This window comes from Cornus florida, unplaced genomic scaffold (assembly GCF_030987335.1).
Source record: "Cornus florida cultivar Cherokee Brave unplaced genomic scaffold, ASM3098733v1 CherokeeBrave_3.0.0_Hap2_Chr07, whole genome shotgun sequence".
Classification (NCBI taxonomy): domain Eukaryota; kingdom Viridiplantae; phylum Streptophyta; class Magnoliopsida; order Cornales; family Cornaceae; genus Cornus; species Cornus florida.
Genome location: NW_026775577.1, coordinates 64,561,638 through 64,574,260, shown reverse-complemented (window position 1 = coordinate 64,574,260; position 12,623 = coordinate 64,561,638). Strand labels below are relative to the sequence as shown.

The 12,623-nt window shown below is 36.6% G+C and overlaps 1 non-coding gene across 1 annotated transcript; it reads right to left on the bottom strand.

Annotated features, from left to right (window-relative positions):
• Positions 1 to 718: 718 nt before the first annotated feature.
• LOC132268003 (small nucleolar RNA R71) lies at positions 719 to 825 on the bottom strand. The gene has a single exon (XR_009469159.1). It is a non-coding gene; the product is annotated as a small nucleolar RNA R71 (small nucleolar RNA).
• Between the last annotated feature and the right edge of the window lie 11,798 nt (positions 826 to 12,623).

Here is a 12,623-nt window from a genome sequence, read left to right as displayed (position 1 = left end):
GATTGTGCATGCATAGTCGTAGGTCATTAAATCCTACTCTTGTCCCACTTAATTTGAATCTTGAATCAGTTGTTCGTAATCCTAGGGGAAGGGGTAATTCTAGTAACTCCATTTCATCAATGGAGGAACATAATGAGGACCATGTGGAGGACCTTAGTCACATCGACCAACAAGGCATTCTTCACCCTAATGTGCACCATGACAACATTCAAGTACCATTAGACTTGCTAAGACCTTTCATTCCACAACAACAAGGCCAAGTTCCATTGGGAATGCCTTAGCCATTTTTTGTTCCACCACCACCTCCTATTGTTCAAATAAATCATGGTGCTCGTGTTGAGCCACCAATTGTGAATCCTCCTCTTGCTTTAAGAGACCATCATATGCCAAATGTGTATAATGCACCAACATGCATTCAATTACCTTCATTTAGAGTACACCATTATGAAATTAAACCACAAACAATTCAAATGCTTCCAATTACCATGGGCTACCAAGTGAAGAACTTTATAAGCATTTGGATGAGTTTCTGGATGTGTATTCCACCATGAAATACACGGACATGCCGAAAAAAGTTTTGAGGCTTAAACTCTTCCTTTTCACCCTTAAAGATAAAACAAAATATTGGTTTAATAATTTGAGTCCTTTTTCGATAACTTCTTGGGCAGAGATGCAACAAGAGTTCTTGAAAAAGTACTATCCAGTATCAAAGACCAATTTAATGAGAACTTTAATTCGGGAATTCTCACAAGGGGATGGGGAATTATTTTATGAGGCATGGGAGCGATTGAATGACTTACTTAGGAAGTGTCCACACCATGACATTCCTAAATGGTAATTGGTTCAATTTTTCTTTAAAAGTTTGTCAGATAATTATAAAGGAATGGTTGATGCTTTAATGGGTGAATCTTATCTTGATAGGCATAAAGATGATGTATGGCGCTTATATGAGAGCATGAGTGAGAATTCAATTCATCGATCTTTGCCATCTAAAAATGATAGAAATTTAGGTGGAAGGAAGAATGTCGGCTTATATCAAGTTGATAATTCTAATACTATAGCCGCTAAAGTGAAGTCTTTATCTCAAAAGTTTGATCAATTTTTGATCAACCAAAATTCGGTGAATCAAGTGTCTTCCTCCCCTAATCATATTCATCATCCATCTAATGAATAATGCATGACTTGTTCTAGTATTTCACATTCTACTTCCAATTGTCCTCATGGACATGTGCAAAGTGAACACCATGAACAAGTGAATGCCGCTTTTGTTAACCAAGGGAATAATCCCTATGGCACTTATTATAATGCCGAGTGGAGGAACCATCCAAACTTCTATTGGAAAAGCCAAGGGAAAGGCTCAAACCCTCCACAAAGTGGATTACAAAACAAGTATGTTCCACCCCCAATGCAAGGCCAAGGTTCCCAAGGTTATCATTCATCTTATCAAGCATCACATTGTAACCAATTTTCAAACTCTCATTTTCTAAACCAATCTTCATATTCTCAAGGAAATTCAAGGAGTCCCGCATTTGAAGAAAAAGTTCTAACTGCTTTAAGTACTTTAGAGGCAAATACCCAATTGTTTCATTCTCATTCCCAATTGATTGTAAAGCTAGAAACCCAAGTCGGGCAAAATACCTAGTACATTGAATGCTAGGGAAAAAGGGAAAATGTCTTTGAATCCACCACCCAAGCAATAATTTGTCGTAGAGACCAATTCCTCTTAAGAAGGTCACACACTTGAACCTGTGAATGTGGTGACCACTTTGAGAAGTGGAAGAGTTGTTGATAATCAAGTTGGTTTTTCCAATGAAGAGAGTGAACCGTGCAACCAAAAGTTAACACACGTCCTGTCTCACATCATATTCCTTCTCCATTGCATGTGAATGAGTCCATTATTGAAAATGTTTCTAAAAATGATTTTGAAAATTTTTTTTGAGCTTAAAGCTCCATTTCTGGATGCTTTGAAAGCATCCACCTCTCTTGAAAGGAAATAAAATAAGGCTAATGAGATCATTGATGTGTTTAGGCAAGTGAAAATCAATCTTCCTCTCTTGAATGCAATTAGACAAATTCCGGCCTATGCCAAATTTTTGAAAGATCTTTGCACCCTTAACAGGATGAACAAAAGCCAAGCACCAAAGAAAGTTGTTTTAAGCGAGCAAGTAAGCTCAATCTTGTAACATAACACCCTCCTAAAATTTGAAGACCCCGGTTCACCTACTACTTCTTGCACTATTGGTGATCATGTTATTAATCGGGCCATTTTGGATTTAGGAGCGAATGTGAATCATCTCCCTCATTTGGTTTATGTTAAATTGGGCTTAGGTGATTTGAAACTGACGTCGGTAGTTTCGCAACTAGCCGATCGATCAATTAAGAAGCCCCTGGGTATTATTGAGGATGTATTGATTAAAATTGACAAGTTCTTCTTCCTGGTTGATTTCGTCATCATTGACATGGAATCGGTCCCAAATCTTAAGAGCCAAATTCCCGTTATCCTTGGCCATCCTTTCTTGGCTACCACAAATTCCAACATCAATTATAAGATGGGGATAATAAAGATTTCATTTGGCCAGATGAAAGTGAAGTTAAATATTTTTAATCCAACCCTGAATTCCATGGATAAGCATGAAAATGTCTGTGTTATTGAAAAATGTTTTGAAAATGACAAAAATGAGTCTTTACTTGATGTTGAAATAACAAATGGTTTGCTTTCAAAAGAGATTTCGAAGAAAAATGTTTTAAAGTCTAGTGTTGAAAGGGCATGGAAGCCCAAAGGTTTTTTTGACAAAGGACCTTTAATCTCATTTGAATTATATCCAACAAATTCCTTAGGGAATAGTTTGTTGGGTGAGATTCAAAATTCCATTCACCCCGCCAAGGAGGGGATACATACCAAGATTTTTTACCCGGGCTGAAAGAGCCCAACGTCTTGCTAGAGACTTTAAAGACTAGTGTGTTTCGTAGGGTTTGCTAACCCATTTCCTCCCTCATTTCTTGTTTTAATATTTCCTACGTCATCTAGATGTGTTGAATTGAAAAATATAGCTTCTGGGTAATTTCTTGCATTTTGTGCACTTCCAGTGAAGTTTCGATCAATCAAAGCTTAGTTCGATTAATCAAAACTCCACTTCGATTGATCGAACCCATTGAACAGAGGACTTTTTAAATTCCATTTCAATCGATCAAAGTCCATTCCAATCAATTGAAGTCTATTACGATTGATCGAAGCTAAGTGTTCAATCGATCGAAGTCCTTTGATCGATCAAAATGCGTCATTTGAATTTCCAGAAAATGCTTTGGCCGTTCAGCTTCCTAACCGTAATTTATTTTACTTATTTTATTTTATTTTTATTTTTCTTCCCTCCTCCCCTATTTTTTCTTTTTCTTTTTTCTTTTTTTCTTCTCTCTCTTCCTCCCTCTCATTCTCTTCGTTTTCTCTCTCGGCTAAACCTTCCATCTTCTCTCTCCCGAATCTCAATCTCCTCCCTTCCTCTCAATCTCTCTCCCTCACACCACCATAACCCAAACCACCACCCCACCTTCATCTCTATCTCTCATTGTCGGCAGGAACCCAAGGCAGCTGAAGCTTCACTGCCGTTCTCTATCTTTCCTGGCAAGGATTTTTGGCCTAAGGCCAAATCCCAACATCCATTCTCTCTGTTCTCGCTCGGGTTCTCTTAAATACATCATCTTCAGCCGATTTAGGCCAAGGAAATCTCAAATCAAGCTCCAGTGACCTCTGATTTTTTCGACGAGTCTCCAGTCACCTTCTTCGGCCAATGTGTGGCCGAAAACCTCCATTTTTGCTCGAATCTCTTCGTTTTACCCTCCTCTTCACTTCTTTGGGTCGGGTATGCTCCAAATAATTTCTATTTCTATTTTTATTTTTATTTTTATTTTTTTAACTTTATTTTATTTATTTATTTATTTTTATTTTCATTTTCTTTTGTAATTTTGCATGTTATTGCCAATTGTTTATATTCTTGTAGATATAAAAAAAAATGAAAAGCAAATAAGAATATAGAAAATCAAAATAAAAAACAAATAAAAAATGGAAATGAAAGAAAAAAAAATGAAATGATGAAAATATTGAAAATTGTTTATAAATTTTTTTTTTTGGAGAACTCACCTTTGGATTTACCTTTGAATTTTGCTTGAATGGTGATGGGCACACTTTGACAAATGGAGAATAGTTGTGGTTGTTGATGTAGTTTAGAAGGAGAATAGACAAACTTTAATTGGATTTGAGAATTGATTGTGGTCAGTGTCCCTTGTTGATTATTGAATGAGTTTGAATTGAATGCCAAATATTATTAATTGTTGATGGTGATAAATCTTTGTTGTGTTTGAAATTTTGGGAATGTCTAATTTGTAGGGGAAACTATGCTGGAATTTCAAAAATTAAAATTGAATTTTGTTCTTAAATTCCAAAAGGCATGTTGTTTATTTTTGCAACTTGAAATAGAATTTGCAAAGAGGCTTGAAGTTAAGAATTTGGTTTTGGATTGAACAGAAAGAAAATCTTAAGTTGTTTTGACATGTATAGTTTTTGACTTTAGAAATATATTGATTGATCAAATTTTGTTTGTTGATTTAAATTTCAAATTTGAATGTCAAATTGAAATTCTTGTCTTGAGATTTCAATGAAAGGAAAATTTCTCAGGACTTGAAATATTTTGGAATTTGTAATGGCATTGAAAAATTGAAATGTTGTGAGCATAGTCCCGTTTTGTTTCATTTGCTTGTCTTGAATATGAAATGCATGGATGTGTTTTAAATTGTCTTAGTTGCTAGCAAGCATGACTTAACTTGAATTTGTGCTTTTGAACTTGAAATTGCAAAGTCTTGTCTTAAATGCTCAAAAGTGCTTCAAATGGACCTCTTTGAAAAGTTTTGATTTCCAATTGACTTTAGCTCATGATTCAAGTACATTGTTTTGGTAAAATGATCTTTGAATGTTAAAATACTTTGTGATCACACTTGTTGGGTTTCAAATGATTAAAAAAGGAAATTTTGGAACTTTGTTTTGAAAATGAGAAGTCGAGTTGCATGATTCCTTCTTTTGATGTTCATTCGTTCCAATTTTACCCCAAAAGTGTCGAGTAATTCCAAAGTTGACCAAAATGCCCTTGTTTGAGTTGAAGTTTGTTCCATTTGATTCATTTTCATCCATTTGCATGTGCTAAGTGCCTTTGAACTTGTTTGTGATGCAATTCTTGATTTTTGCTATGCTAGGGCATAAGTTTGATGTCTTTTAACCTTCTTTATCATGATTTTGATCTTCTCCTGCAAATTTCTAACTAAGTTTGTGGTATGTTGTGGATTTTTGGAGTTCAAAATGCATGGTTTGGATGTGGTTTATGTTCTTGGCCTTAGTATCACTCTTTGAACTAAACTTCAATTTTAAAATGCAATTTAACATAAGTTTGAGGATATGTTTATTTAATTTTGCCAAGTATCTGTTTAAATGCGATTGTCTTGATACCTTACACTTGTGATCCATTTCTAAGAGCCAAGTAAGGGCTTATAACCGAGGTTCTTTCCGGTCCAGATTTTGATTCTGAGATGGTAAGCTTCTTGTATTCTCAGTTTTTGACCATTCTCTGCTTCATTTAAGCCTTAGAGGGGGTCACAAGCCATGAGTGATTATAGGATTTTGATTTTGTTACATTGGAGTACAGGATATTTTTTTGTCTGGAGTTTTTGTTGATATGTGTGCATCATTCAGATATATGCCATCTAGTCGCATACCATATTTAGGATTCTTTCTTGTACTTGTCTATCATAACATGATTTGGATTGTAGTGTTTTGCCACTGTGCATTCCATTTAGTCTTTATTGCATGACATGCATGCTTCTTTAGTCCTAGGTTGACAATTGACATGATTCTACGCTCCATGTTATCTTGCTTGTTCCATTTGATCTTAACTGTTGCACTTGTAGACATTCTTGCTAGGAATTGATACGATGTCATCCTAGAGTTTACTTGTCATATCATTGCAGCATCTACTTGAGTTTTAGGTTTGTGAATGCACGTTGCATCATTTATGCACATCACAGCCTATACTTCTTCTGTTGATTATATTTTTGCTTAAAATGTTCCATATGTAACTTTTCTGCCCTCTATGCCATCATTGCATATCTGAGTTTGCTTATTGTGCTCTGATCTATCTTGTCCAGTTGAGGCATGTTGAATAATAATTTTGAAGCTTTCTTAATCATTTCTTACACAAGCATGATCCTACTTGTCTATTTTTTGTTTCTACTTGATTCAGGTATGCTTTGTGTTTTCTTATCAGTTGCTTACCTTATTCTCTACCTGTGCATTGATTTATTCTTATTGCATTTATAGATACATCACAGATAAAAGACTCTTGCTAGAAAACAAGTACAAAGAGCTAGACAACTTCCTCCTCTATCTCTAGTGGTAGAGTTTTCTTTATCGTCTCCATCTTCTGTATCAGTCCATTCTGAACCATCTTCCATGGATGCTGAGCACCCTATTATTTGAGAGGTCCCTACTAAGTCTTACTCCAATAAGAAGTGGGAGATCGAGTATAGATTTGATCGTAATCTATTCTCTAAGTTGGACCAGACCAAATGGTCCTACGATGAGCTTGTTCGGAGGGGTATTGATGCCATTATGACACCAGCAGACACAGTTGTTTATCCTCACTTGGTTGCATTGTTCTACTAGCACCTCTGGATGGATAAGGATGACAGACTTCTATTACATACAACCATTGAAGGTCAGGAGATCAACATTTCTATCCCGGCCATAGCTGTTGTTTGTCGATGCCCCCACACTTCTCCATTAGTTGCTGATTCTTAGGATCCATTGTATCCTAGTGCTCCACCTTTTCCCTTTGAGTTGACTATGGTAGCTACACTATCTCCGCACGTTGCCTTTGAGGGCAACTCCTTTGTAAACTGGGTTGAGATTGACCCCCGGTATTGGTTCATCGACTCCGTGTTGCACCTTAATGCCTTTCCATTAGGCCATGGTACTCAGAGATAAGAGGGGATCTTTCAGGCTCTATACTATTTGAGCCAAGGTTATTGGATTTTTGTCCGTGCACTTATTTGGGAGCTCACGCACAAGTTCTGGAAGAATCTGCATCATACATACAGTTCTAGAGCTACGACTTGGCCTTTACCTTATGGCCATTTGATTACACAGCTACTACTTGATCAGGGTTATTAGTTTGACCTGAATGAGATTCTAGAGACTGATGCAGAGAAAAAAAGGAAAGCATATGATCAAGTTAGGTGGACGAAGACTTATAATTCTTGCTTTAAGAATAGGAAGAACAGAGATATGAAAAGATTGCAGGCGCAGTAGAGAGCAGCAGAGGAGGCAGCTACAGCGAATAACGCTGTAAAGGATACAACAGATAGATCTCTCCCTAGACAAAGATGTCGCATTACCACACCAGGTTCTAACTCACAGCCAGATGTACCTACTGCATCTCAACAGGTTGGCAATTCATATGTTCCCCCCACCGAGCTGACAGCATAGACCAACACTCGATCCCGCCATACCAGTACTAATTCTAGCTACAAATTTGAGGTAGCTCAGCTACACACAGACTTCATTTCTTTTAGAGTTGATATGACTAGGCGGCACGAGGATGTCACAAGGCGGCATGATGATCTGGTGAGGAGACATGACGACTTGGTGGGGAGACATGATGATTTAGTCAGGCAATCTAATGACCTGAGGGCAGATGTAGCTGAGGTGAGGCATCAGCTTGGAGCTTTGTGAACTGACCTTATAGTTTCTCTCACTTGCCACAATAAGGAGATGTCTGATATGCTGCAGCACATTGCGGATATGATAACCCCAGACCCTGTTCCCTGATTCTGCCATTCTCTCTCCTACTCATTATCTGTCATTGATACTTGCACTGTTATTGCTGAGATATTTTTGCACTATCTTGACACTTACACCGGTTTTGGATATTTTGGATATTATTTGTTACGGCCCAAGTTTTTCAACCCGGTGCGTCAGTGATGAACCGAAAGTTGATCCGATAACGAATCTGAAATGCGGAAGCAAAAGATAAAACCAAAGTCTATAGAGATATGAATCATCCCCAAGACACCAATGTAACCTTCCATGGAGTCACAGAACTCAAAGGAAACGAAAGCGGAAACAAAGGTTAAAACGGGCAAAATCCATTAACTAAGAGGCAAAATGGTCAATTCATAATTAAAAAGAGAAAATTGACTCTAAATAAGTCAAACAAGGTAAATAAAACCTAATCTAATCATTTCACAACATTCCAAGAGGTTCTAAGAACTTTGGACAAGAATCCCACAAAATGCCCTTTTTCGGTTTAAGCAAAAACTGACACTGTCTTACTAAAACTTGAATAACTCCCACTATAGTTTGTATCTGAGAATGGAATTGGTACCATTGGAAATCTGACTCAAAATCCTTGAGTTTAGGCTCAAGAATCACCCCATTTGGATTAGAAATAAAGAAGTTATGACCATTTGAAGTTGGAGAAACAAAGCTGAAAGAAGTTATTTAGGTAGGCCGAAATGAATAGAAATTTTGCCCAAAAACTAATTTTGAAGAGAAGCCACTTCATTCAGCCGAAATGAAGAACTGGTCAACCGAAATAAGCCCAAACAATAACTAAGCTACTGGAAAATGAGTTTAAACTGTGCAAATGAATTGAACCAAGAACCAGTCGACCGAAATGAGCCACCGGTCGACTGAAACAAGTCAAAAATATTAAATTAAGGCCTGTTATGCACCGAGCCTCAAAAGAATTCCTAAGTTTCATTTGCATCCCCCATAACATGATCAAACCGAATTATATGCAAGTGTGTGACAATATGAACGTACACACAAGTGCAATATGACATCTTAAACATGTTACAATGGCCTATGGCCTCATTATATTTCATTTATAAAATTTGACACGCCAAGCCTCTGAAGTTGGAAAAATTACATTTTTTAAACAAAATGTGGCACCAAATGAGTACAAGTGCTAAATTAAACATGTTTGGCCCTTGGCCTCATGTCATACATATCAAATAGGTTCAAAATAATGTATCCAAGTACACTTTACATGTCATACGCCAAAAATGACAATTTTATTGAACCTAATTAAGCATTACATCTTTATGAGCAAAACTTAAACATACTAACACTTACATATGAACAAGAATACTTTAAAAGAAGCTTCAAATCTCCAAACCACCAGAGGCAAGTGCAAATCTCCAAATCTTGAATTTGTTCGTAGAGAATGAGCATGTATCGACTCGATTTCTTATAGATTTTTACATCAACTTGAAACAATGTAAAAGGGTCATGCCACCTAACGTCTATGTCAAAGGTTAGACTCATGGAGCATCCTAAGCTACCTTCAATCATTTTTTGCATAAAACACATCCTTTACGCAATTTCAACAACATAGGTGCATGCTATAACAAAATAGATTCTCAAAGTTCTCAATTTGAAATCTAAAATTTGCAATAACAAAATATAACAATTTAGTACAATTAGAATTTCTAAAACAACACATCAAGACATAGATTCTCTAAGTTTTCAACTTGAAATCTAAAAGTGTGAAAACAACTAAATATAACAATTTAGTATGGATGTATTTAACAACATCAAATCGCCTATAGCCAAAACCACAAGTCACAATTAAACATGATTGTCAACTTGGAATTGAATGCGAAATCAAATAGTGGAAGACTTGGACATCAAATCTCAGATTTCCGTCGAGAAATAAATGGTTATTACGGGTATTAACCAGCTGGGAAGACCACCCTAGTACGCACTATCTCAATTGGGGAGAACTCATACCTCCCGCACTAGAGCCAAACTCTAGCCATGTCAGTTGTAACAACAATGTCCCAAGACTCCAAAATAAACCAAATAAGTTCACAACTTATACATAATTTATACAGTGCACAAAAACCACCTTCCATGCACAAGTAGGTTGAAATCACACAATCCATGCCTTCAAGTTTAAATTCTAAGATGGTATATATAATGTCAAACACAAAGTGTACAATTCATTACATAAGTCAATCATATATTCAATATTGGAAACAAGTTCTCATGAATATAATTTTAACAACAACGTACTCAATGCTTAAAACATAACCAAGTGACTACACAACAAGTGTCATTCCAAGATTTAAATATAGAAACAACTTCTACAACATAAATTAAATCCATAGAACAATGAGATAGAATTTAATTAAATCATGATAATTAAATCTCTAATTTCCAAATCAACTCTAAATTATCCCAAATTAATATATGCTAGTACACAAGTCCTAGTCATCACAAATATCAAGTTAAAAACTTAATTAAGCCAATGGAACCATTAAATAGATTTTAATTAATTCTTTTAATTAAAATCTCTAGATTTTCATATTCACCCAAATGCCTTCAAATTCAAGTATGTTAAGGAACATGTCAATACTTAATTTAAAAGCATATCACAAGTTATTTCCATGCAAGGTACGTCCAGGGGAATTAAACTTTCACCAAAGAAAATTATTAAATAAAAAGTGCAATTCTTATTCAAAAAATCCGAATTTAATATATGTTAACAAACATATCGAAGCCTAATTTTCTAGCATACCACAATTTAATTCTAAGTTATACATCATCATTAGAATTAAATCTTAACCCTAGAAAATAATTAAATTAAATTCTAGATTATGAACAAATGCATGCATACAAGTTGTATAAGCATAAAAAACATGTAAGACAACAAAAATATGAAATTATAACACCCCCTACCTCCATTTGAGATGAAATCTCAAATCCCCACCAAAATGAAACTGCTCCGAATCCGACGAAACTTCTAGGTTTTGTCAGGGACAACACGATGAACATAACCCCCAAGGAAGTCCCATCAAAATCACAACTTGACTTCAAACCCAAACTCATGAAATATCCAAAAATAGATTCTAATAAGGGGGAAAGGTAGAGCACGGCAAGACGAACATAAAACGTTAAGGCACTACACCTTTTTACTAAAGGGAAGTGGCCAGAAAATGAAGAAGAAGGGTGACAGAGCCTTGGCTACCATGGCTGCCGGCCAAGAGAGAGGAGAGAGAGAGAAAAATCTGATTTTTCTTCTTAAGACCTCATATTTATAAAAAAAACCCTAAAAGTGTCCCGAACGGGCCCCGCCGAGTCCGAAAAAGTGGAATTTGAGCAGACGTGCTCAAATGGAAAAACACCATGAATGCAAAATAACCAAAATGAGAAAAGATGAATAACGGAAGAAACAGTGTCGAAAACTGAGTCCCGAGCAGAGAGATATACCCCGAACAAGTTCGGCGACAACCGGGGCCAGAAACCCTGAAACTGGAGAAAAACAATCAGAAGGAAATTCTATGAGTACACGACTTGATGAAAAGTGAAAATGAATCCCGTACGAGGATCTAGGCTCAAAATAAGGTATTAAGCAATTACTTTCGTTAATTGCACAGTGGCCCCTTCAAAAAGTGAAAACTGCACAACTAGCCAGAATGAAAATATCTTCAAAAATTATTTTCTTAAAAACCCCTGAAATAAAATATCTTCTAAAGATATTTATGAAAAACATCCCAAGAAATAGAAATGTTTCTGAAGAATTGTGTATCCATGCCCCTATGGACACCGGGAGCAACCATAGTACTTTTCTGCAAAGTAAAGATACGTATTTCGTGGAAACCACTTAGAATGAAAATACGTGAAGTCGGAAATCAACTCCGAGCACGAAAAGTGAGGTTGTGCCAAAAAGTGACAAACGGGGAAAAGACAAAATAGGGAAAAGGACGAAAAGTGAATATTGTCCAAAAAGTGAAAATATGGAAATGACTCGATCCTCAAAGGAAGTTGTCAATTCAAAGAAAAAAGTCTCGAAAACCATCCCCGAGCACTCAAGATGACACTAAGTGATGAGAAATTGAACTCAGAAAGGAAAAGATTAACGGGAAAAAAATATCCGTGAAAATCCGAGAAAAAAGATAGGAAAGGAAATGACCTGGTCATTACAACCTTCCCACCTTAAAGGGATTTCGTCCCCAAAATCTAGCCCCAAGAAAACAAAAAAGTGAAACCAAGGTAACTACGGAGCACATCTCCGAGTATCCCACAAAATATGCTACGAAAGCAAATCCAACATTGAAGGACAACGTAGAAGCCAATGTCAGTCGCACCCACGTGCTCATGACAAGACAAACTCTCAAAAGGAAAGTGACCACGCGACCACACAACAAGTCAAAACTCACACACAGAATTCAAGGTCAGACGAGGGAATGGAAGACAACCACCATAGCATCCCTCCTGACAAACCATCACACGGATGCAAAAACGATCACCAAAAGAACTCCAAAATCCCCACATATCAAATCAAGGTACTGAACAAAGACAACGTGGCAGTACGAATAGCGACCAAAAGCCGCCCAAGACGTACTCAAATGTATGGTAGTAATGACAGTACCCAACGCCCACCCACACTTTCTCGTCAGTAAGGTAGCATTGACGGCAACTAGCACTCGCCCACAATACACAACTTTATACGGTAGCATGACAGTATAAGGCACTAGTTCATAACCTGCCCCCCACTAGGTCTACTCATGAAACCTCT